General features: G+C 44.6%; 1 pseudogene; it reads left to right on the top strand.

The window, feature by feature from the left end:
• Positions 1–27,021, top strand: part of LOC136749052 (dynein axonemal heavy chain 3-like) — a 92,093-nt pseudogene that overhangs the window by 58,605 nt on the left and 6,467 nt on the right.

The following is a 27,021-nucleotide window of genomic DNA, read 5'->3' as shown; positions in this document are numbered from 1 at the left end:
GTCAAAGTTGATGTCAATGTTAGTTTAAGTGTCGGAGTGTCAGGTATCAGGTGAGTGATGCCATGTCTGTCATTGTGCCCTGCAGCTATGCCTGAGGAGTGGAGAAACCATCACCATGAGCCCCCGGCAGAGCGTCATCTTCGAGGTGCAGGACCTAGAGCACACCTCTCCTGCTACCTTCAGCAGGTCAGGGCTAGGGCTGTACAGGCACACTCAGGGGTCAGGGGTCAGAGGCTGGACTGGCAAACCTAGGGGTAAGGGATTAGCAACTCCAGGTCTCAAGGGCTGCAGGGTCCTCTAAATTCTAGTTCCAGTATTATTAACTGGCTGCACAGCTGATACAGACTACCTGAAATACTGACTGATCTATACATTTCCTTAGTGACTGCCTGATACACAAACTGATTGACTTCCTGCCTTCCTGACTGCTTGACTAACTGACTTCCTGACTGACTGACTGACAAGTGCTGTCTGTCTGTGTTCTGCTTCTCCCTCCCAGGTGTGGGATGATCTACATGGATCCCAGAGCAATGGGCTGGCAGCCCCTGGTGCAGTCCTGGCTGGAAAGTCATCTGCCACCTTCCTTCTCCAGAGAGCAGACACACCTGGTACAGGTAACGTGTCTCATGTTTTACCATGATTTAACCATGACTATACAACAGTCAGGTTTTATAAGGATTTGTCTGACTTTGGAGGAATTAAGTGAACTAAAAGCGCTGAACCATTCTGGCTCTCCTTGCTTGACTGATTCTGTGGTCTTTGTAAACTTGGATACGCACCCATTAATGACATTAGAAGAAAGCTGTATTGATTAGTTTATCAGGTTAATTGATTGTTGTTCCTGCCTCTTTGTGCTTCTGTGAATGGCTGCATGTGTCTGTCAGATGCTGCTGCAGTGGCTGTATTTTGGCTGCCTGCCTGGATTTTGTGGAGAGGACCTGCAAGGCTGTGATTCAGACATCCCCCCTGCATCTCACCAGTGCCCTGCTCACCCTTTACCACTGTCTACTCACTGATGCCAGGTAACACACTCAGATAATCCCTCACCCTCACTCGCACTAACATTTACGTACAAAATCACTCACAGTGGATATGGTCCTCCTGCCCTGACTCTGACCTTGGCCCTGGTCTTGGCTCTGCTGACCTTCATGCCAACACTTCCCACCACACTGATGTCACCTACAGCACATACTGCAGCCCTGCCAGCCTGCTGTCACACAGAAGCCCAATCAATGAGACTCTTCTGTAGATGAGCCTTGCCTACACTGTGTGTAATCTCTCCTCTTTTTTATTTCTGTTGCTATCTTCCCCTCTCTCAGTCTTTGTATTCTCTTCTCTCTTTCTCCCACTCTTTCTCTCTCTCTCATCACTCTCTCTGCATGTCTCCTAGAGACAACCAAAGTAAATTGCCTGCTCTGTTTAGAGTTTTCATACTGCATTACAATAGCAATGTAATGGGAGCCATAGTGTGTTCCTCCTGGGCTGTGGGGGAACCATGGTGGGCTGACTGGCTGGCTGTGTAGGCATTTTGCTTGTCATTTCTTAATTATTTCAGATGTTTCTAGATACATCTCAGCTTCCAGCTGGCAGGTTAGACAGGAGTGAATGAGTCTGAGCTTTTAAGAGAGCAGCCAATGTCACATTGTTTAAAGTACTTGATGAGCTGCCTCAGATTTTTTTTTCTTCTCACCCCTCCCAATCTCTTTTTCTCTTATCAGTCTTTACCTCACTTCTACAAACCACAAAGACACACACCTTCACCCTGATACACATGAACACACTCTCAAACTCACACCGACACAGAAATACTCATACTGTTACATACACCCACGCACGCTCGCTCACTCACTCACTCACACACTTCTGATATCACTGTCTTTTTAGCCCAGTGATCCTATTTAACAGATGGAAGTGTCTGTGGGACAGCAGTGTGTTTCCAAGGGGAGGGGAAGGAGCCTCAGCCCAGTGAGTCAGGGGGAGCGAGGCAGAGGCAGGGGGAGGACTAGACCCCCCTCATCATTACCGGCGCCCTGTTCTCTACAGTGTGGGGCCTGGGGGGGGCCCTGGACACCCCCTCCAAACAGAGGAACCCTTTATTAGAACACTGTACTTCTGTTAGGATAAGTTGCCCTTTGTAAAGGTTTACTGTAGTGTACTATGTTAACACCTCAGTAAAAGGGGAGCTATAGACACTATAGAGACTCGTCAGAGCATCTTCCCCGAGAGGAGGACAGATCAGTTGAAATGTATTTAATAATAATAATTATGATAATAATAATAATAATAATAATAATAATAATAATAATAATAATATAAAAAAACTATCATAATTATCTTTATATTAAGATGTGCCTTTTATGTCCCAACAAACACTTTACAGTAAAACACAAATAAATATAAATAAGGTAAAATAATATTTAACAGTTAAAAAGTGTGCAAAGCTGAGTTTTCATACAATATTTAAAAAGTGCTAACAGTGATTCTATGTTCTCCAAATATAAAGGTGTATTTTCCCTGCAGGTTCGGTCAGTTTTTCCATATGCTGTGTGAGGGGGATCCTGCCCATCCTGCACCTAGCCAGCCCAGGAAGCTGAGTGTGTTTGACTGTGTCTTCCTGCAGCAGCCACATACAGGCTGGCGCTTCTGGAGGGACCTGGTCTCTCCCACCACTCTCCTCAACTGCTCCACGGTGAGACAGCCGGAACTGAGTCACACCTAAATAGACACAATCACACATTCAACTACACGAACACCCATCCACCCATCAGGCAGTCAGGCAGTTAACTAGTCAGCCTGCCTCTCACTGCGTATTTAGTTTTCAGATAAAGCTTCCTCTAAAGCATAATGTGTGCCCAGTTCATGTCATTATCCTATTATTATTATTATTATTATTATTATTATTATTATTATTATTATTATTATTATTTATTTATTAGCAAAACGCCCTTATCCAGGGCAACTTATAAAATATAAGCGCATAATACAAATTCCATACAAATTCAAAGCATAACACATTTTATAAATTCCAATTTGCACAAGTGTATACAATATATGAGGTTTTACATCCTGGATTGTAAAAGCTGATGAGTGCAGACAAGATGTTAGGTTACAGTCAAGGGCCAAGTACTATGATAAAACGTCGTATAAGTGTTATCTTACAGGAGAGTAAATGACAAAATTACAAGTACTTTCTGAAAAGATGTGTTTTGAATAAGGAGGAAGGAGATCAAGGACTCTGCTGTTTTGACTTCAGTGGGCAGGTCGTTCCACCACTTAGGGGCCAGGGATGAGAAGGAGCGGCTCTGGAGGAAGGAGAGTGCAGAGGAGGCAAAGTTAGTCTTTTGGCACTGGAAGACCGCAGTGGTCTGGAGGGGATGTATGGGGAGACGAGAGACTGAAGGTAGCTTGGTGCAGTATGATCGAGACAGCAGTAGGTGAGGGTCAGTGTCTTGAACTGAATGCATGCCGGTATCGGGAGCCAGTGGAGGGAGCAGAGCAGTGGAGTAGTGTGTGCGAATCGTGGCAGAGAGAATACCAGACGAGCCGCAGAGTTCTGGATGAGCTGGAGCGGGTGGGTAGTAGTTGCAGGCAGGCCAGCCAGGAGGGAGTTGCAGTATAATTTGATATAATTATTTTTGTTTACAGTTCTATACATTTTGCTTTTGATTGTTTTATTTTTGATTTCAACATAATTTTTTTCTCAACTTAATTTTTCTCGTTTACGATACATTTTATTTTGAATTTGTTACTTGTGGTGTTAATTTGAGCCCATACACTGTCTTCAACAGACTGTTTTGTGTATTTGAATGGCTGGTTGAGAGACTCTGTGTTGCAATGTAGGCTCTTAGTAGATTAGTACAGTATTTGCATACTCCTCTCCATTCTGTCTAAAATTCCCACCTGGCAGCAGAGATCCCATAGTACTTTGTCATTTACTGTGTTTGTGTATTTGTGCCTATGTGTGGTTTCCTTTGGCCCAGCTCTGGGGGAAGACGGACGACAGGATGTTTCATGTACAGGTGAGGAATGTCTTTAATATCTCACTTTATATTTATTACTTCTGGACAGTGCTGATTCACCACCTACACTTAATTAGCATGTTGTATTAATATAAAATCTGTGTTATAAGCTCTAAGCTTTCAGTTCTGACTCACCATCAGCTGAGTGATACAGTGGTGGTCACCAAGGAGACAGTGGTCCAGAGCTTCTTCATGGAACAGCTGGTCCTGGGGGGCACTCCCCTGCTGCTGGTGGGTCCCCCTGGCATGGGCAAGACCACCCGGGACTTCCTCCGCCAACTGCCCCCTCACTCGTTCCACCCCTGGCAGCTCTCCCTCTGTGCCCAGACCACTGCCCAAGGAGCACAGGACACCCTGCTACTGGGGCTCGACAGGTAGTGACACATACACTGACAAACACACACAGTGCCAACTGTCCACTCACAGACTGCAAACGCTCCACTTACCCACTGTAAACTCTCTAATCACCCACTGACCAAAAATTCTAATGACCCACTGAAAATTCTCCAGTCACATAATCTGACCTCCTTCTCCCTCTCTCCTTTTCTCTTTCTTCTCTCTATGTATCCCTCTCTCAGGCTGAGGAAGGGTGTGTATGGTGCCCCCCCCCGGGAAGCGAGTGGTAGTGTTTGTGGATGACCTGAGCTTGCCAACTCCAGATAGAGGGGGAGCCCAGCCTCCACTGGAGCTCCTGAGACAGTGTGTGGAGCAACACTACTGCTTCCATAGGTGAATGTATAGCACCAGTACTGATTCCTGAGATCAGTCTCTGAGCAGAACAGCTTCCTGTGGTCACTTCAAGTTGGGTTTCCCTAGGTCAATATATTTCACCAATACTGCTTCCTGACGTAAGCCTGTTGGTAGATAAACACAATGTCATGCAAGGTTAATCATATACCTGAGATACAACTGTCTGTCGCTGTATTAATACCTGTGCTGCCATTATCTGTACTATGCCTGTAGTAAGTCTGTCTTGTGATTGCGTGCCCCTGCAGTAAGGAAGCCAGCAAACTGCAGATCCAGGATGTGACGTTTATGTCAGCAATGGTTCCCCCCAGTGGAGGGAGACCAACCGTATCTTCCAGGCTGCTCAGGCACTTCTCTGTGCTCTTGCTCGATGTCCTTATAGATGACTCCCTCAGAACCATCTTCCTGCCTCTGATGGAGCGCCACTTCAGACATGGGTTCGAGACATCCTTCCACCGATATGCCAGGGTGAGATCTGCTTCCCATCATGCTCCTCAGCCTTCTCTTCTCCCTCTCCTCTCTCCTCTCCTTTTGTCATGACTAATGCGTTAGAAATGGTGATGTTTCAGTTTATGTTGCTACCTTCGTGATTAGCCCTGTCAACCCAGGTTATTGTGATTTTAGTGATTGAATGTCCGTGGTTGTCTTTATGGTGTTTCTGTTAGTGTTTGTGTCTCTGTCTCTGTGGATGTGCGTGGATCAGTTTCTTTATGTGTATTGTGTATTGTTGGCTATGTCTAAAATACGCCTAGACGCACGGAAACCTGCTGAATCTCAGATGACCAGAGGCAATCAAGGTTTGTGTGTGTGTGTGTGTGTGTGTGTGTGTGTGTGTGTGTGTGTGTATCAAATGTGCATAGCAGTTCATGCTAATCAAAAATAATTTTGCTTAGCAACACAAGTTGCTTGATTAGCAATTAAAATTGGTCTACCAAAAGTGGTGTTTTTTTGTTTTGTTCTCATGACATATGATATGTGTGTTCTTTTCTACATTACTTTGCATGCATTTTAGACTGTGAAATGTATTTTACAGATATTTGCATTAATTGTTATTTAATGCTTGCATGTTGCAGGTGTGTGACTGTAGATAGTAGCCCATGCTCATCCCTGTACCCAAGTTATACCATGAAGTCTTCCATGCTTCTCCTGAGGTACTAGTGCAGTCAAGCCTTTCCAGAATCCTGCACAGTACTATCCATCTCTGCTCACAGACCCTGACTGCATTGTTTATTAAGTAATGCTTTCATTCACAATTGCATAGGAGAGGAACTGGTGTGCTAATACAAGTTTGAAACTCTATAGATGCATAACATTCAGCATCAGACTCAGTGCAGATCATGATATCTGTCTTGACTAATACAGTTATGCACTTGAAGTGACTTTCAATACAACTTCTTTATTTTAACCCTCTGAGGCCCCCCCTTTTTTGCTTGATTTTACTGTTGTCATATTTTTACTTATAACTCTGTAACTACAAGGTCTAGAGGCAAGTTTCTTATATGGAAACACTCAGCACAAAATGGAGATTCAGAAAATAACAAATACTTGTGTTTGTCCCACCAACTTTAATACAGAAATCAAAAAAGTGAAGAAAAACTAAAATAACTGATGGTCAGTATAACACCTTTTTATTGCTCCAGGCAGGCTTTTCACTGAACATGAAACTTCAAAGTCTTATGAACTTGTGTAAAAAATAAAACTCAAATCTGACCTCCAGAACAGAAATTACAGCCATTTATATTAGACTACCAACAACCGGAATAACTATATACAAGTAAAGAAGAATACTAAACAGGGAAACAGAATTCCAAACATCTGGGTTTTGAATATTGTCACTTTAGGCCTTACATAGACACAGGCTATTCTTTACAAGAGCTCCTGTCAATGTTGATGCAGTAACTCATCCCAGCCAGCACACTGCCGTGGCGTTTTATTCTAGCACTGTCAGTGGCTATCATAGTGCTGTGAACAGACTCTGCATCTATGCGTTTTATTTTTGTGTCAGATTAAATGTTTCTACTTTGTATTTGTTTTTCTTGCTGTATCGCGTCTATTCTATTCTGTAAGCACCCATGTGCGCTCTGAGACTCTCACACTAACACACTAACACACAGCGCAGCGCAGCTGCTCGGATATGGGCATGTCTGGTATAATTGGAAACCTACAGCCCTGCGCTGTAAGAGAATGACAGACCTGCTGGCCAATGAGGGACAGGATTCGGGTAACAGGAATAGAGTGCACCCCCCCTATCTCCTCACATACGCGTTTCTTAAAGGGGAGGTCGCTCAGCACTGCTTATACGGAAATGGCGTAAGTAGGCTCATTGGAAAGTGGTAGCGTTGATCACCTATGGGAGACCGGATTAGAGTAATATGATGTAGAACGCTCGTCCCGCCCCCGGGACGATTTGCAAAGGGCGGACTCCAGAGACTGCCATAGAGGATGCGATCGCCAAAGCAAGTCTCAAGTTGTGACAACCTGCCATGCTTTCTGACACGACAATGGTGGCAATACATGTATGTAGGTGGGTTGTACACGTATTTTAGATGCTTGTTTTGGGTCGGAAAAACGTATTTTAATGCCTCGCACAATCTGCGAATCTCCCAAGAAAATGCATCGCAAATGGATGCAAACCCTGACAAAATGTTCGCTGATATATTGTGATAGATCAGTTTCCCGGTATGGTCAAAAATCCAAAATCTCACAGTACCAGTGACCTAAACCTAACCCGTCTTTGGGCTCACAAATAAACATCAAATGAAAAAGAACTGGCCAGGGACAGCTATGTCCGTTTACCCTTGTTTCCTCCACCAAGCTGCAATGTGTTTCTCTTTTCCTTTCAGACTCTTTTATTTTTTCACTCCCTTCTTGTCTCTCTTTGTTGTCGCCCCCCCTTTACTTTTTAAATACTTCTTCCCAAGTGGTTTCAATTATCCAATTACCCCAATCAGACCACACTAATCATAGCCTAAAGAGGCCCTACCATGATGGCCACCCTGTATTTAGCCTCCTTCCCCAAGATGGAGTACAGCTCCATCTCCAGCTCCACTCCAGCTCTGGGAATGTACACTCCATCACAATATATATATAATTAGAAAGCTCGGAGGTGCTTTTGTGTAGGGTCTATTATAAAAAAAATAGACTCAAAAGTGTCGGTATTTTAGTGATATTGTCAATATTTTTTCAGAACTTTTTTATTTTATGCAAACTTTCAAGTCGGCGTCCAACTCTGGGGTCCAGATTCCTCTGTGTACCACTCAGAATCTTGGCTTTATAATGTTTTCCACTACGCCAAAGTGCTTAAACTATTAAAACATATAAGATAGTGTAACATAATATTATCCTTGATCACCTCTCCTGCTTCTTCAGATTTTCATATGGCGTTCTTCAGACTAACTTAAGCCTGAATGACTGCGATGCATTTTATAGTAGGCATATATAAATGTTTTGCATTTCATTTGATTTAAATTGGCCTTACATCATTTAAGGTTCTTGTAGACTTCTAATCTAAGTTCCATCCTTATACTATTCATGTTCTGTGATATAGGCTATTCTCCTAACACTGATTAGCTAATTCATATTCTCTAACTGTAATCATGCTATTAATCTATACTCACTTGCCCGTTTTTATAAAAGAGTCCAGGAATGATATTTGGGCATGATATGCCCACTTTATTTTTGGCCCATCAGATCCAGAGCTGCTCGTTTTAGAAATATTGTTTTTATTTCTGGCATAAATATCCCTCAAACTTTTGAAACGTTTTTTCACTTAATTTGCTAGAATAACAAGACATTAAACATTTGTAACAAATACCACAACATTGCTCTTAATTATCTAGAAATATTGTGTGAATAGATATACCTAATGTAATTAAACATGCAAATTAATTAAACATGATTATATTGCGTGTACATTTATATCAATTTGAAAACAAATGCGCCTATTTTAATGAAGAAAATAAAGTTGTGCATCAGTCTTGTGAAAAAGTAAAAAAAATGACCACTACTGTTTCGCAACAAATGTATCTACGCATGATGATTTAACTAAGATAGTAATACAAATTGTAATACAATGTAGTTCTTATTATGTTACACTAACAAAACACTGAGTTATACATAAAATCAGACACAGTGGCCCTTATTCAATGGGCAGGCATTATTTATTCATGATGGTAAGTATTTGTTTAGGCTAAACACAAACGTATGTGTATGGACATCATAAGGTGGGACATTAAACCACCATTTAAATTTGTGTTTTTTATTGTTGGGTTGGGGGGAGGGGGGTTAGCCACCAGTGATGAAAATGATCAAAATAATCAAAACAAATTTTAAAATATTTGATGAAATGCATGTATAGCCACTGTTATTTTCCCTCACTTGTTTACTAATATTGCGTATTGCTATTCTGTTTATAAAATGCATATGGGCTAATGACATAACTTACATGGGCTGTCCTTATTTCTACACTATCTTTATTAAATTTTAATGATTTACACATACCTATGCTACATATAGCTGTCAAATGACAATACGATCCATTGTTAAAAATGTCACTTGTGGTGGGGAAAATACTCACATGTGGACTTTACTTGAGAAGCAATCGATGCCCAAGCATTCTCCTTTTTTTTGCTCATCTTTATTATCAGCTCTGTCAACATGGTATATACAGGGATACAAGGTTATTGCGCTGAGAAGCTTTTCAACAAACAGTCTGTCTTCCATTTTAGCACTGGTCACGAATACTCTATAAATGAATCGCCTGGCAACGGGGTCAGTGACGAGGTCAATGTTCAGTTGATTTGAACTCTCAGCGACGTGACCAGTGACTGTCGTTATCGACCAGGGCGACTGTCGCCAGAAAGTATAAACTGCACAGCGACACGACAATGATGATCGCCAGTAGCTTTGCTCTTCAGCAACAGTTGGGCGATGGAGTGTAACCGGCCTTAAGACTTCTCACACCTTTACTTTTTTTGTGACGTTATGTTTGTTGTGTCATAGAAGGGGGAGGTAGGTTCAAACCATAGTTGTGAACTCTCCCATTTCTTAAAATATGAAAACATCTTCCAATAAGCTCCTGTAATATACACCGATTGTCATGGTCCCCTAGCACTCCCCCTCTATCCCCACTAGGGGCCGCCATTTCCCTGCCTTCTCCCTGCTCTCATCACTCACTCAGTCTGTTTACATTCCGTACACCCTTGTGCACTCGTGCTTCCAACCTCTGCTTCCATTGGCCTTGCACCTGTTCCCCTTCTTAAACCCCTCACTGCCCTCAGCCGTGGCGAAGTTTTGCCATTGTTAGTTCTACTGCAACTCTGAGCCTTCTCCTCGTGTCCTGTCCTAGAGCCTTGTTTCCGCGTGTCTGGTACCTTCTTTGTTTCCTTGACCTTGCCTGATTTCCCGACCATGACTCCGTCTCGCCTTTGCCTGTCTGTACGCCTGATCCCACGACCCACGCCTTCTTCTTCCATTGCTCCATGGTCCAGTTCTGATGCTCACGTGCCCATTGTAGGCGACCCTGTTACCAGTTCACTGCTTTTCCTTCCTTGGACCACTTTTGATAGGTACTGACCACTGCAGACCGGGAACACCCCACAAGAGCTGTAGTTTTGGAGATGCTCTGACCCAGTTGTCTAGCCATCACAATTTGGCCCTTGTCAAAGTTGCTCAGATCCTTACGCTTGCCCATTTTTCCTGCTTCTAACACATCAACTTTGAGGACAAAATGTTCACTTGCTGCCTAATATATCCCACCCACTGCCAGGTGCCATGATAACAACATTATCAGTGTTATTCACTTCACCTGTCAGTGGTCATAATGTTATGGCTGATTGGTGTAACTTCTCCATTATACAAATCAATCTTATATATTTAAAAAATAAATATAAATGTATTTAAAAATGTAAATAGACAAATAATGTATTTATTTTAACACCATTTGTACACATTGTCACACTTTGTTCATAATTGACTAGTAAATATAGTTGTTTTTGTTTTTAATATTCCAACAAAGTGCCTGTATTCAAAGCCAACACATTATGAGTTGTTTCTTATATATTTGTTCAAACGCATATTTGTGATTAAACACTGGTTGCACTGAACATGATAAACCTGTTGTTTAGCACATTAATATAGGCTGTAATTGATTATCCAGTAGTCTAAGGCTAAGTAGTCTAATATATGGCTTAGTGAAAGGAAATTAGGATAATTCATTACTCAGTCTAAAATATTAAACAAAGTTTGATGTGAAGGACATGCTTTGAATTAATATATTGTTTTTAACATATTGTTTGATGTATGTGATATTTTGTGTCCTTTCTTGGTACAATCCATGTTGATTATTACACAGATGTTTTTTTCCCCATTTATCAACACAGTGCACACAGCGTTTGAATTGACTCACAAAATGTGTTATTGAAAAAACACACTTTTACCTTTTCCCCAGAAACAATACTGAATGCTTTAGGTATACAGCCAGACGTGTTTTATTTTTGAGTGCTTTATCATATAGTGATTTGGTCAATAATAGTAATAACATCATTAATGACATTATTATTACTATGTTCTTCTTCATGGCAGCATGATTTATTAGGAATATATTTAGGAATAACCTTAATTTGTGTAACATCAGCCCCTTTATTAACTCTGTGCAGCATAACATCCCATGTAAACCCCTGTTTATTATTTTAACAATATGCTTTATAGTGCAAGATCTCTATTCAGCATGTTGGTAATATTTACATAAGCCCTCCCATTTTATTTTTAATGTTATGATGAACTCATTAGGTAATTTGCATTTGGAAGACTAAATTAATTAACTAAAATAAACTCATATATAAACAGAGAACCGGAACTGTCGCAACCATTAACAATTACGCAAGAAATGTGCAAATTTATTTTTTACCGCAGGAAAAATACAAACCTCTGTCAAGGATGGGAGAATGTCATATTTTAGGACCTTGAGGGGGAAAGATAAACAAAGAGGCTATCTAAAGTGAAAGTGCTTAACTTTCCCTTAGCAATTTTTACTCCACCACCCTGCTTCTCTTGCCTACTCTCTCCTCCTCTCCCGTGTCTCCACACTCTCTCCTCCCACTCTCCACTCTCTCCTCTTTTCCTCCCCAGGTGTCTGCTGAGGGCGGAGGCCATGGGAGGTGCTGCAGAAAGGTCCGGCAAGCTGACTCATCTGTGGATTCATGAAGTATGGCGCGTATTTGCAGACAGACTGCAGGACAGCAAAGACAGACAGCAACTCTACTCCATCGTCCAGGTCTGCACTGCATTGTACAGACTCATGTGTCTCATGCATTTGTGTGTCTCAGTGTCTCAGATGTGTGTGTATCACAGTTTCTTAGAGGTTTGTGTGTGTGAATCTCTCAGGCATATGTCATATGTCTTAGTCTCTTACCTGTGTGTGTGTTTCAGGGTGTGGTGCGAAGCCAGTTCAAGGAGAAAATGGGCTCTCTGCTGGGTAACCTGGGGGAGGGCTGCGAACTGCGAGAGGAGGACCTTGGTGGACTGCTCTTCGGGCCCCCGCTTGGGAAGGTGGCAGGGCCACAATGCTATGATGAAATCACAGACATACCAAGACTGCTGCAGGTAAGGCTTGGGGGCCTGAGACTATAACTGTTTCACAGGGATCAAATACTAAGTGTATACTGCCATCTGCTGTTGGCTTTTTTTTTTTTTTTATAATTTATTTAATACCCAGACTGGAGTAGCACAAGAGAGAAAGAGGAAACAGAGGATGGAAGAGGAGAGAAGTGTGGGAAGAGAATAACTGGGCAGTGTGGTTAAACTGAGTGTTCCTCTCCGCGTAGGTGGTGCAGAGCTGTCTGCAGGAGTATAACACTGTCTCCAAGACCCCCCTGGACCTGGTGCTCTTCCAGCTGGCTGTCCAGCATGTCTGCAGACTGGCCCGAGTCTTCACACTGCCAGGGGGACACGCACTGCTCATCGGAGAGAAGGATGGAGAGAAAGGGAGAGAGGGAGGACCTGGAGAGGGGGGCAGGATTGGGAGAAGGAGAGGGAGAAAGAAGGGTGGTGGTAGAGTAAGAGAAAAGGGAGAGTGTGAGAGATGGGAGCAAGCAGGATAAGAGAGAAAGAGGGACAGCTGGAGTGAAAAGGAGGCAGAAATTAGACAAAGAGAGACCAAAGATGAGAGAAGTAGAGAAAAGGGAATCAGAGAAGAAATTAATGAGAGAGGAAAAGCAATAAAACTAGCATGCATTATTTAGGGATTTTAATTATTATTATAGTCAGATGGATTATAGTCATGCCGTCCTTCTGCTTTTTTACCAGTCTGTTTCTGTCTACTGTTTAAGAGACCATGGTTGAACATCTCACCTTCTGCCACTCTCTCTCTCTCTCGCTCTCTCATTCTCTGCCTCTTCCTTGTCCCTCTCCCTTTCCTGTCTCCCCTTCTTGACTTCTTCCTGCCTGTCCTCCCATCCCCCTTTATCTCCCCCTACCTCTCTTTCACTTTGCTCAGGGATGGGAGGTAGTGGGCGACAGTCGGCCACACGATTGGCTGCCTTCATGTCGGGTGTGGAGTTATTCCAGGTGAAAGTTCAGAGGTCATACTCAGTGGGTGATTGGCATGACGATCTGAGGTGCCTGTTGAAGGTTGCAGGGCTACGGGACACGCCCACCGCCTTCTTGTTCACTGACCACCAAATCAAGGTCAGTCTGAGTGGAAGAGAGAGGGATGGAAGGTGGGATAAGTAGAGGACAGAGGGTGAGGAGGAGGGATGGGACCAAGGGAAGAGAGAGAAATAAATGGCAGTACTGTGTGCTTTGCTGTGCTGTGTCGTGTCTCTGTGTGTCTCCATATCTGTATTTCTCTCTATCTCACCATGTCTGTTACAGGTTGTCTGTCTGTGTATCTGTATATCACTGTGTTTCTTTGTCTGTGTCTCTGACAGGTTGTCTGTCTTTGTCTCTGTATCTCAGGAAGAGGAGGACATCAGTCTGTTACTGAGCAGTGGGGAGATCCCAGGACTGTTTGACAGTGAGGACATGCTGGACATCAGCAACAGGGTAAGGACTCTCTCTCTGTGTATTTTTTTTTATCTCTCTATTCCTCTTTCTTTTCTCTCTCTTACACACACTCTTTTTGAGCTTCTGTCTTAGCTCCTATTCTTTTCTCCTAACTCTCTCTCCCTCTTCCTCAAATATAGCAGCTGTCTCAGTGAGAGTGTGTATGCCCTAGCTGGGCTGTATAGCCTGTTTCTTCTGTCTCTTCTTCACTTGCTCTTCGATCTTCCTCTCCCTTTCTTCCTCTTAATTCAGTTCAATGTGCTTTATTGGTTAGACCAGTTTAATGGCCAAAAGCAGTACTAACAATTCCAATTCCAATCAACAGGTGAAAAATTAACACAAAGACCTACAGCTAATGGTCAGAAATACATTTCCTACTTCCTTTTCTTTGCCCCTCCCTCTTTCTCTCACTCTCCATCTCTTTCAGATGCAGCAGCTGTTTTACAGTGAGAATGAGAGTGCCACAACTAGTCATACAGCTCGTTTGTCCAGCGTGTACGCTCCCTCCTGCACGTTGTGCTAGCATTCAGCCCCAGCGGCAATGCCCTGCATGACCGCTTGCGCCGAGTCCCTGCCCTGCTCAGCTGCTGTACCGTTGACTACTTCCAGGTCAAAATTCTGTAGCGACTTTTCTGTCTCTCTCTCTGTCATTTTATGTCTTTCTCTTTCTCTCTCCCTGTCCCTCTATGTCTCTACAATAATCCAAATCTATCTGCCTATATGCTTCTATCAGTACATATCTTAGAATATCTCTCATTCCCTGGACCTTAGCTCTTGTGTGTCTGTCTATGTTTTCCCTCAGGCCTGGCCAGACGATGCCCTCCAAATGGTAGCTTGTCACCTTTTGGATGATGTGGAGCTGTCACAAGAAGTGAGGTCAGGGGCAGTGCTCCTGTGCAAACACATCCACCAGAGCATGGTAACACTGTCTGAGAGGTGACCAGTTTGTGTTTTTGTGTCAGTGTGTGTCCCTTTGCATGCATTTTTGTCTATATTTTGAGCATTACACTCTCAGCATCCCCTGTATGTTTGTTCCTCAAGCTGTCCACAGTACCCTGTAACCAGTGACTCAGCTCCCTGTTCGTTCCAGGTTCTTCGCCTCCCTACACAGGAGAACCTATGTAACGCCCACCTCCTACCTAGAGCTCCTGCGCACCTTTCGCAGCCTGCTAGAGAGAGGCTGGAGCTGTTGACCAGTCGAAAGAGATACCTGGCTGGGCTGGAGAGGCTGGACCTGACCACTGACATCCTGTCTTACTGTCACAGAGGCCATTAGCATTAAAGCAATTTAAGCTCAAGGGGACGCTGTGTTTTATGCAGATTGCCAAGATGCAACAGGAGCTGAAAGAGCTGGAGCCACTTCTTGTGCAGCGCAGTGCCGAGACAGAGGAGCTGCTGGGGGTCATCACCACAGAGACGCAGGAGGTAGAGGCAGTGAAGAGGGAGGTGGAGGCAGACGAAGCTATGGCCAACAATGCAGCACTGGAGGCTCAGAGCATCAAGGTGCTGTAAGAGTGTGAGTGAGTGAATGTCTGACCATGTGAGAGTGTGTTCATGTGCAAGGGTGTGTGAGTGTGTGTTTGGTGGGTGAAAGAATTGGTGGGTTTACCGTTTAAACATTAAAATGTTAACAAATTGATAAAAAAAAATCGAAAACCTTTTTTTTCTGTTTTTTCATTAAGAACAAATATTATTATTGGACATTATTATTATTATTATTATTATTATTATTATTATTATTAATAATAATAATTGTTGTTGCACCCTTTCTTTTGCACTGTTTCCTGTGAGATTTGTAATAAATAAATTAAAAATAAGAAATTAGGGCATGAGAGAGTGTTGAATGTCCTTCACATGGATATTCACTTCCTAATATCCTACATACTTTCATTCACAATTTGCCATATACATTTTGGCAGCAGGAAATATGTGATGTGCTCTTTGTGTGTTATGACAAATGTAGAGCTTACAGTGGGCAGCACTGGAACAGTGCTGAATCATATGAAACTAAATAATCTTTTACATCAATGTCTGACTACGACTAGGGCAGGATCTAACAGAGAATGTGGGGCTCAAATAAACTATGTTAGGATATGCTGATAGTAAATATGGTAAAATCCAATTCAAAAATGAAAGCATTACCTGTTTTATTGTAAAGATTTCAATTGTCCATGATACTTCATTTCATGAGCCAGATTTCAAAATGCCCTGTCGACAAAAAATACTCAGTGAATTGAAAAGCTCTACACTGACTGTGCTACGTCAATTGAGTGATGTCTGCCACACTTTAAAGAGAAGATTGCTTCTTTCTTTTGAAAAGTACAAATATTTTTTGTTTTTACATAAATAGTGAAAACAACGGTAGTTATTTCAGTTAACAAGGCAAGAAATGTGATACTTGTTACTCAGAATACCTTGTTTTACTGGGAATGTAAATCTTTTTGTTTATTGGAGAGGTTAGCAGTAAAGATTTTAGCAATATTTATAATTGACAGCAACAGGATTACAATTTTGTAATTCATCAATGGATCCATCTGTTAATTTCCCTATGATCCTCCTTCACTTTCTGCCCTTTATATCCCTCCCTCCTTTGCTCCCTTTCCCAATCCATCTCCATATCCCCCCACCCCTCCCAATATACACACTGCCTCACCACTTTCTCTCCCTCCCCTTGTCACATATCTCCCTCCCTTCTCATTTAATCCCTCTTTTTGACCGCCCTCCCTCCTTTGTCGGCCTTGCAGGAGGAGTGTGAGCAGAGGTTGAGTGTGGCCCTGCCTGCTCTGGAGGCAGCTGTATCAGCGCTGGACACGCTGAAGGCCAGTGACATCACACTGGTCAAGACTATGCAGAGTCCACCCGCTGGTGTCCGTAGCACACTGGCTGCCATCTGCATCCAGAAGGTCAGTCGGGGTGGACTGGATTGTGGGAGAGGGAATCGACTGGACTACGCTAGACTGGGCTGAATTTAGGATGAGGAACTCCCTGTCTCTATCTCTTCTCCAGTGCATCAACTCTAACCACTGACACAAACTGCCTCTCTCCAGATACAGTCCAGCTCAGTGCAATATTGGACTGGACTGGACTGGTGTTGATTAGTGGATAGAGCTGATACATTGGAAAAGAGAGAAGGAGTGAAAAAGATGGAGGGAGAGAGGCAGACAGGCATGCCGGGAGTGTGGGTTAGTGGTTAGCGCAAAGTGAGACTGTGAGATTGACAGATAGAGAGGGAGAGAGAGAGTGTACTGCTTAAGAGATGTAACTGATTGAGAGAGAGATAGGGAGGTAGGGAGGATGAGAAGGAGTGTGGGATAGGGGGAGGAGGGAGAGGGAGAGGGAGAGGGAGACAGTGTGGGATAATACCAGTGAAAACTGAGCCAGTGCACCTGTGTGTTACAGGGGATCCGTCCAGAGCGGAGGGTGGACCTGACCCCGGGTGATGGCTCAGGTGCGGCGGGACTTCGTGTCCAGTGAGGAGTTCCAGCCTGCGACTATCCGAGCTGTGTCCTCTGCCTGTGAGGGGCTGTGCAGCTGGGTCAGAGCCATCGAGGTCTATGACAGGGTGGCCAAAGTGTGAGTCTGTCCCTATCTTCCTCTCTTCTTCTTTTTTTTTTCAATTCAAGATGTTTTCTCTTCAAAAACAAAGTTGTGTGTTGAAGGTCCAGTACAAATGGATATAATGGTAAATACCTGCCATCCTCTCCCTACCCCCGCTTTCTCTCTCCTTTTCCTTCCCCACCCCCTCCTCATCTCTTCTACTTCTCTGCCTGCAGGAACATACCTGCAGGACAGCATCGCTTGCACAAGGTCAGCAAGAGGAGTGGAGGAAAGAAGGAGAGGAGGGAATTGGAGTGGAAAAGGACAGGAAGGAGTTAGAGAGGATTGGGGATAAGGGATAGAGAGGGAGGGAAAGGAAAGGATGAGAGAGGGAGAAGGAAGAAAAATATGGGAGGGTAGGAGAAAGAGAGAGGCAGAGGAAGTAGGAAAAGGGGAAAAGTAAGAGTGTTGAGGTGGGGTTGAGAAGCAGAGGGTTGTAGAAAGGGGAGGTTCTGGGAGAATCATATCTGAACATCACCGGAGACGTGCTGCTCAGTGCTGCCACCATTGCCTACTTGGGGCCCTACACCCCCACTTTCAGACAGGTGAGCAACACACACATCCATCGCTGCATGTAGAGATATGCCAAAGTCAGTGGGACAGTGTATCAATGTGTCAGGGAATTAATCACTCTGTCATCTATATGTTGTTTCTCTTTCTTAATCACTCAATTCTCTTTCTGTATCCTTGTCATTCCCTAGCCTCTGTGTCCCTCTTTCATATGTCTTTGTTTCATAATTCAATTCAATTCAATTCAGTTCACTTCAATACAAAGGTTCTCTATTGTCATGACTATGGAATATGACACGTGTTGCTATGGACACATTGACATATAATGACTCCTTCTCCACCACAGGAAGTATTGTCAGACTGGCACAGGCACGGTTTGTGCTGGCAGGTTCCCGTGTCCCCCCACTTCTCTCTCACTACCATTTTGGGGGATCCCCACACCATTCTGGAGTGGCAGCAGGCCGGCCTGCCCAGAGACACGTGAGTCTGTCTAAATTTGTTGGGCATCAGTCTGTGCCCTACCTTCCTGTTTATTTGTATGTTTGTTTTTGTTTTGTAGCAGTGTCTATCTGACAATTTTATCCAAAACAGCATATAGTAAATTACATTTCCTCAATGGCACGACAGCACTGTCTCTCCTGGGGTTTGACCCTTTGACCCCTTTCCCTCCCTACTCTCCCCTACCCTATTTTTCCACCCCCTCTTTCACTCTGTAACACTGCTTTCTCTCTCACTTCCACAAGCTCCCTCCACCCTTTATCTCTCTCCATCTTTCCCTCTCCCTCTGTCTGCAGGTTCTCATTGGAGTTCAGTTCAGTTCGGAACACCCATGCTGCTGGAGGATGGGGGTGAGGAGTTGGATCCAGTGCTGGAGTCACTAATGCTGAAGCCAACTCTGCGGCGAGGGGGCACGCAGACCTTCTGCCTGGGGGAGAGTACGTTGCCATACAGTCCCCACTTCCGACTGTACCTCAGTACGCGCCTGCCTAACCCACACTACCTGCCTGAGACTGCAGCCAAGGTAATGTAGACACATGGTCATGAACGTGAATGAAGTCAAATGGACTGGCACTCAGAGAGGCATAGAAAGACAGAGAGATAGAGAAAAAGACACCCCCACATTGATCCATCCATCCATCCATCCATTTTCTACATCGCTTTTCCTGGTGAGGGTTGCGGTGGCAGCATACTAAGCAGGGCAGACCAGACCTCCCTTTCCCTAGCAACAGATTTCAGCTCCTGGGATTTCCAGGCGTTCCCAGGCCAGCTGGAAGATATAATCCCTCCAGCATGTCTTGGGTCGGCCTCGGCGTCTCTGCCCAGTGGGGCATGCCCAGTAAAGCTGCACAGGCAGCCTCCCGGGGGACATCCTTACCAGATGCCCGAACTACCTCAACTGGCTCCTCTCGATCCGGAGAAGTAGCAACTCTACTCCAAGGCTCTCCCAGATTACTGAGCTCCTCACCCTATCCCGAAGGGTGAGTCCAGCAACCCTGCGGAGAAACCTAATTTCCACCGATTGTAAACGCGATCTTGTACTTTCGGTCATTACCCAACGTTCATGACCATAGGTGAGGATGGGGAGATAGATTGACGTGTAAACCGCGAGCCTTGTCCGAGGACTCAGCTTCCACTTCACCACCACGGACCGATACAGCGCCCGCAATACTGCAGATGCTGCAGCAATCCGCCTGCCAATCTCACGCTTCCCCTTTACACCACTAGTGAACAAAACCCTGAGGTACTTAAACTCCTCCACTAAGGGTAGGTGCTCCCCCCTAACCTGGAGCGAGCAATCTTGGAGGTGCTGATTCTCATCCCAACCTTTTCACACTCGGCAGCAAAGCACTCGAGTGTGTGTCAGAGATCACAGTTAGATGGGGCAAGAAGCAGAACATCATCTGCAAACAGCAGCGATGCCACCTCCCCCAAACAGCCCCCAAACTGGATACAACCCGTACCTTAGCTGCACCTTGATATCCTGTCCATGAAAATCACAAACAGGAGTGGAGACAAGACGTACCCTTGGACACCCACCTTGAACGTTTTCGACTAAACACTGAGAATACGGACACAACTCTGAGAATAAAAGGATCGGATGTCACGCATATGTGGCCCCAGCACCCCATACTCCCACAACACCTCCCACAAGACATCCTGGGGAACATGGTCACCCCCCAACCTCTCCTCACAGGCGTACCCCAAGACTCCGTCCTGTGCCCGCTCCTGTTCTCTCTCTATACTCGCCCCCTCGGCCCCATCATCGCATCCCATGGTTTCTCCTACCACTTCTACGCTGATGATGCCCAGATCTTCCTGTCTTTTCCCTCTTCCGACCCTCTCATACCCTCTCGCATCTCTTCCTGCTTGTCTGCTATTTCCGCCTGGATGCACTTGCACCACCTCAAGCTCAACCTCTTCAAATCGGATCTCCTGTTTTTCCCACACTCTTCCTCACCTTCTGCTGACCTCCCCATCTCGATCCCCTTGGAATCCACCACACTCTCTCCTTCTTCTTCCTCAAAAAATCTAGGAGTCACCCTCAATCCTGCGCTCTCTTACACCCAGCACATCACCACACTGACACACACCTGCAGATTCTTCCTGAGCAACATATGCCGGATCCATCCCTTCCTCACCGACTACTCGACTCAGCTGTTCGTCCAGTCACTGGTCCTCTCTTACCTGGACTACTGCAACTCCCTCCTGGCCGGCCTGCCTGCATCTACTACCCGCCCGCTCCAGCTCATCCAGAATTCTGCAGCTCGTCTGGTATTCTCTGGTATCCACTACCTCCACTGGCTCCTGATATTCAGTTCAAGACACTGACCCTCACCTACCACTGTCTCGACCACACAGCCCCAAGCAACCTTCAGACACTCGTCTCTCCATACATCCCCTCCAGACCACTGCGCTCCTCCAGTGCCAGAAGACTAACTCTACCTCCTCTCCACTCTCCTTCCTCCAGAGCCGCTCCTTCTCATCCCTGGCCCCTAAATGGTGGAACGACCTGCCCACCGAAGTCAAAACAGCAGAGTCCTTGACCTCATTCCTGCGCTTACTCAAGACGCATCTTTTCCGACAGTACTTGTAATATTATCCCTGCTAGATAGCACTTCACAGTTTTATTATGCTCCTTGCACTTTTGATTGTTTTCCTCCTTGCTCCCTTTCCCATAGCCCTTGACTGTGACCCTACATCTTGACAGCACTTAGCTGTGCCTGTCCCACAGTGCTGTCAAGCTAGTAATGTAAACTAAAAGAAGCAAGAAGGGCACACAAGAAACAGTCTGACACTGCTCCATGACCTTTGACTTACGACCTCTGACTCTCTTTGTGATATTTGGACTCTGCACTCAGGTGACTGGTGAACTTCATGGTGACCCCACGAGGACTGCAGGAGCAGTTGCTGAGCATTCTTGCTGCCGAGGAGCGCCCCCTGCTGGAGGAGACACGCACACGGGTGTACCAAGAGAGCATTGCCTGCAGGTCAGTGAGGAGGACTGCAGCCCTGCAACCATTGTGTGTGTTGAGTGTATCTGTCTGTCTCTTTTTTTCCTAATTCAAATCAATTACATTAAAAAAAGCTTAATTGGCACGGTTCGACATCAATGTTGCCAAAGCATTGACAGACGTGTCCAGTGCTCAAGAACAGGACAATGGGATACATCAATAATAAATTTTAGCATCTATTTATAGACATTTTGCATAAAATTGCTGTAAACATAGTGTCATTGTCTTTCCCTGTTGCTGTGCCTTTCTCCCTATCTCTCTCTTCCTCCATCTTTCCCTCTGTCTGTCACAGTTCAGAGCAGGTCTTAGAGAAGTCCTGTGTGCGTCGATCCCTCTCTCACTCTCTCCCCATCTCTCCCCTCTACCTCTTAGGAGGCAACTGCAGCAGATTGAGGAGGAGATGCTGCATGTGCTGTCAGGCTTTGAGGGAAGTGTGCTGGAGGACGAAAGTGCTCTGTCCATCCTCTCCTCCAGCCGTTCCCTCTCCCAGGACATCCAGCACTGCCAGGCTGTCATTACGGTGACAGAAAATGAGATTGAGGCCACCAGAGATGAGTACCGGCCCGTAAGGAGACACCCACCCCGTCCCAGAAACTGTCCCTCTTTCATTAGGCACTGTTGCACTGTCACTACCCACTTAGACACTGCTTCACTCTAACTGACCCCCACAGACACTGTTTCACTCTCAATGGGTCTGTCCCTTCCTCCCCTGTACACTGTCAAACTCTTGCTGTCCCGCCTTCAGACACTATCTCACTCTCAATGTCTCTCATTGGGCCTTTTTGATTCAGATCTTCCTAAAAGTAATTTATAGGAGTGCAAATCTAACACAGAAATGCAGAAGTGTAAGGAAAGGAAGTGAATTTCGTTGTGTATCTCTGTGTTGGTGTGGAAGTTAGAAATTTTTTCTCTCATACCTGTTTTTCTCTCTGAAAGATAAGGTCGAGCTAGAAGGTCAGGCCAGAAGGTAGTTTGATTTCTGTTTGTTATTTACAATGAGAATCTTGGAGACAATGTCAAACAGTATGATTGAAGTGCCTGTTCCCTAAATCCATGTGTTGATCTATGAACTCTGTCCTATAATGATATATATTCTGCTTAGCTAACTCTCTAAGATAATATAGTAATGACTTTCTGATTATAACCAGATCTTTGATTTTTGTGTATAAAAGCCTCGGACTTTTAAACTGAAGGCAGAGCAACTTTCGGATCTTCTTGATTCACTGTTCCTCTCCACGCTGCGTGTATTAAAGGCATTGCAAGATTGTTCTTCTTCCACATTGGTATGTCCTACTTGATGTCTTGCTATGTCTGTGTCTGTCTGTCCCTCTGTGTATCCAGGTGTCCAGTCAGTGCAGTGCAGTGTTCTTTGTGCTGTGTGTGTTGGCCCAGGTGGAGCCCGTATAACAGTTTTCTCTGCGGTGGTTCCTTGGCCTCTATAGCAATTGCATCCGCCACAGCGAAAGTTCTCCCTGTTTGCATGAGAGAATCGAGCACCTCAACTCACATTTCACTTCCAGGTTAGGACAGTGTTATTACTTTGCATAAATATCACTTCCAGGTTACAGAGTCACACCCTCACCTCAATGCTCACATCAGTACATGAGCCCAACAATTACTGCATAGTGACATTCTGTCTTTCTCATTCTCCCTCCCTCTCTCACTGTCCAAGTACTCCTCTGTCTCTCTCAGTCCAATCTTTCTCACTCTTGGGGTTCTTAAAAATTTAAATAAAAACTTGATTAGCTTTCATGGGTCATAAAGCTACTAGGAGAGAATTAAAACAATCCAAGTAGCCTTCTCTCCTTTGTAAACTTTATTTCTCTCCCTCTCTTGTGGAGCAGTGTGTATGAGATGTGCCGCTCCCTCTTCGAGAAGCACAAGTTGTTGTTCTCCTTCCTGCTGTGTGTGGGGATGCTGCGGACCCAGGGAGGCATGGACCAAGCCGAGTGGGGATTCCTGCTAATGGGGGGGTGTTGCTGCAGACCCCTGCCTCAAACCCGGCTTCAGACTGGCTGGGAGGGGCAACCTGGAGTCAGCTGGTGTGTCTCAGCACAATGCCCTCCTTCTTGGGCCTGAGGAAGCACTTCACTAACAATGTGAGTACAGTTGTTGGTCCTAGAGAGAATGAGAGGTGGAAAGGTGGGAGGGAGGGAGAGAAAACAAATTAAGTGGCTTTGAAAGAGGGGTCATTATTAGGGCAAGAATGGCAGGAGCTTCAGTCACAAAGACTGCTTAACTGGGTAGTGTTTCAATAGGAACAGTGACTAAAGTTACACCTGCATTTAGATCTATGGGAAAGACATCAGTAAAGTACACTTTCAATGACCATGATGCTCATGCTTTACTGCATGTAAGGAAAAACAGAAGAGCAACTCTTTCCCAGGTGACTGAGAATGTCAATGCAGGACGTGATCAGACTGTGTCAGCAAGAACAGTCCATCGAGAACTACACAGAGAGGGATATTATAGTAGGGTTACAGTGCATAAACCCCTCATTATAAAGACAAATGCACATTTGAGAGTTCATTGGTGCAAAAACCATAGGCACTAGTCTACTGGCACTGGAAAAAGTGATATGGTCAGATGAGTCATCCTTCACCATATTCTCGACAAGTGGGCGAGTGCATGTGTGGCGACACCAAGAGAACGGTACAGGCCTGACTGCTTGACCCCTACAGTGAGGGGGTCCGGAGTCTCTGTTATGCTGTGGGAGGCATTTCCCTGGCATGGTTTGGGTCCACTTGTCCCCTTAGAGGGAAGGGTCACTACAAATGTATTCCATGTGATAACCTTTATACTATGGTGAAACATTTCTATCCTGATGGCAGTGGTCTCTTCCAGGATGACAATGCCCCCATCCACAGGGCACGAGGGGTCACTGAATGGTTTGATGAGTATGAACATGATGTGAATCATATGCTATGGCTTTCACAGTCACTAGATCTCAACCTATTTGAACAACTGTGGGAGATTCTGGACAAATGTGTTTAGACAGCACTCTCCACCACCATCAAAACACCAAATGAGGGAATATCTTTTGGAAGAATGGTGTTCCATCCCTCCAGTAGAGTTCCAGAGACTCGTAGACTCTATGCCAAGGCACATTGACCCTGTTCTGGCTGCTCGTGGTGGCCCAACACCTTACTGAGACACTTTATGTTGGTTTTTCCTTTAATTTGTCACCCGTCTGTCTGTCTGTATGTATGTATGTCACGTTTCTCTGTGTGTCTGTATGTCTCTACATGACTGTGTGCATCTGGGTGCTACTGTGTGTGTCTGTTGGCATGTGTGTGTTTTTAGACGTTGGAGTGGAAGAGGCTTTACGAGGCACCCTGTCCCAGCCAGCTGCCCCTGCCCCCATCTTGGCATAACACACTGACCCCCTTCCAGAGACTGCTGGTCCTGCGCTGCCTGAGGCCTGACAAGGTGAGTGTGGGGGTGGGTAGGGAATGGTGATGAGGTCACCATAGTGCTTTTCCACCGACTGGTGCCTAATCTGGAACCATTCCGCGCTTTTCCAGCACAAAACAAACTGGTTCTCGGACAGTAAAAGCAGCTCTGTGCCAACACCATAAACCTGCTGGTCTGTAACCAAGGAACGCGTTAATCTAGCATTTTAATTCCATGTAGCGCTTTAACGTCCTTGTAATGAAAGAATAAGGGGGAAACACTTATAACTGTGTGTCTAAATGTAAACACATGAAAGGCTGAGCTTAGCATATTCGTATATTTGTATTTTCGCTTCTGCTTGACCTAAAATAGGTTATCAAAGCCAGTTGTAAAGCTTGCACATAAAGGACGTAATCCGCCATGGTGGTGGATCTTTTTTACTTCCCTTTCACTCTTCTATCTCCCCACTCTCCCTCCCACCTCCCTCTCTCTCTCTCTCTCCCCCCCCTATCAGATGATCACTGCTATCAGTCAGTTCATCTCAGACCACATGGGCCCATCATACATCGACCCTCCAGCCTTTGACTTGGCACACAGTTTTGTAGAGTCCTCCCCCGGCACCCCCTTGGTGATTTTTCTGTCCCCTGGGGCCGACCCCCTTTCTCACAATAGCATGGTAACCCTTCTGACACCCACCCCATATGTTAGTCACACCCAACATGTTCTGTCCTTTTCATACTTATGAGGATTTATTACTACTTGTACCTTTATTATTATTATTATTATTATTATTATTATTATTATTATTATTATTATTATTATTATTGCTGTGAATGTGACAGTTTTGGATATATTTTAATAGATGATGATATATCCTTATTGATTGTGATTGAGACTGTGGCTGCTGTCTGTGCTGCAGGGCCAGGGGAAGGTGGGCTGTGCAGTATGTCTCTGGGTCAGGGACAGGGGCCTATTGCTCACAACAAGATTAAGAAGGTCAGAGATTTTTTCTCTCTCTCTCTCTCTCTCTCTCTCTCTCTCTCTCTCTCTCTCTCTCTCTCTTGTGTCTCGCTGTATCAATTTAAATTTGCTTTAATGGTATGACAATAGAGTACTTAGATTTATACTTTTTTTAAAACAGAGATTATAAAACAAACAATAGTCCAGTAAAGAGACAATAGAACACACGATCAGGAACAAATGGAGACAAAGCATTTGGAGAGAATGCCTGGAATTGTATCACAAGGGAAAACAATACTTTGCAAGGATTAAAAGCAACAGAGGGGTATATATGCTCAGAGCAGAGGGAAGCAGACAACAGTGGATTGGTGTGCTGACCGAATGGGAGAAGAGGATCAGTTAACTAATTGCACATGGTGCTTGGGAATGGAATGTCACATATAGGATAATTTGGGAGATGATGTCCTCTGGTGGCGAACTGGGGAATGTGGGGCGAAGACATGACACCCCCCTCACACATCTAAAGCCTGATTTATTCGTCTGCGACACAGAAAAGGAGTCTCTGGGTAAGCATAGCTCGCAGAGGCTCACAGAGGAGTGCTTATCTGCGGTCCTGTGCGTCAAACAAACGCTGATTGGTTGAGCAGGGAGATTCTGAGAGACACAGCCAATCACTCAGCTGTGCTTATTGACGAGTGGTGGGTTGACTGGTGTACAATGTATAGCTGTAGGCACTGCAGCAGGTCAGAAAAATGCTGCGGTGACATACAAAAGTATTTAAAATGCATCTCATTCACAAAATGCATTAGTTGCACAAACCGACTACTCCTCATGTACAGAGGTCTCACAAAACAATGGGGTGCAATTTCCTGCAAATAATGAGTATTTTGTCCCTCGAAATGCACATTTCATGCACATAATTCACATTTCATGCATTTAATTAAAATGTTGTGCACATAATGAGTATTTTGTCTTACAAAATATGTATTTCGTGCTCAGCAATATTGTGGACGAAAAGTAAAATATACTTTGCCTTCTGTGGATGGAATCAACACCCGAGTATGCATTACGTAATAACGTCCATAAAATGATGTAAGGAAAAATACATTTTGTAAACAAAATGTAAAAGTTGCATTTCATTTTCGTGGTTGAAATTAAATACAGATATTGTGCATGAAATTATATATGACACAAACGGCACACCATAGAAAACAGGTTTCGGTTTCTGTGTTTCTTCTTCG

Source organism: Amia ocellicauda, chromosome 5, assembly GCF_036373705.1.
Source record: "Amia ocellicauda isolate fAmiCal2 chromosome 5, fAmiCal2.hap1, whole genome shotgun sequence".
NCBI classification, from domain to species: Eukaryota; Metazoa; Chordata; class Actinopteri; order Amiiformes; family Amiidae; genus Amia; species Amia ocellicauda.
This window is presented reverse-complemented; position numbering and strand designations above follow the sequence as displayed.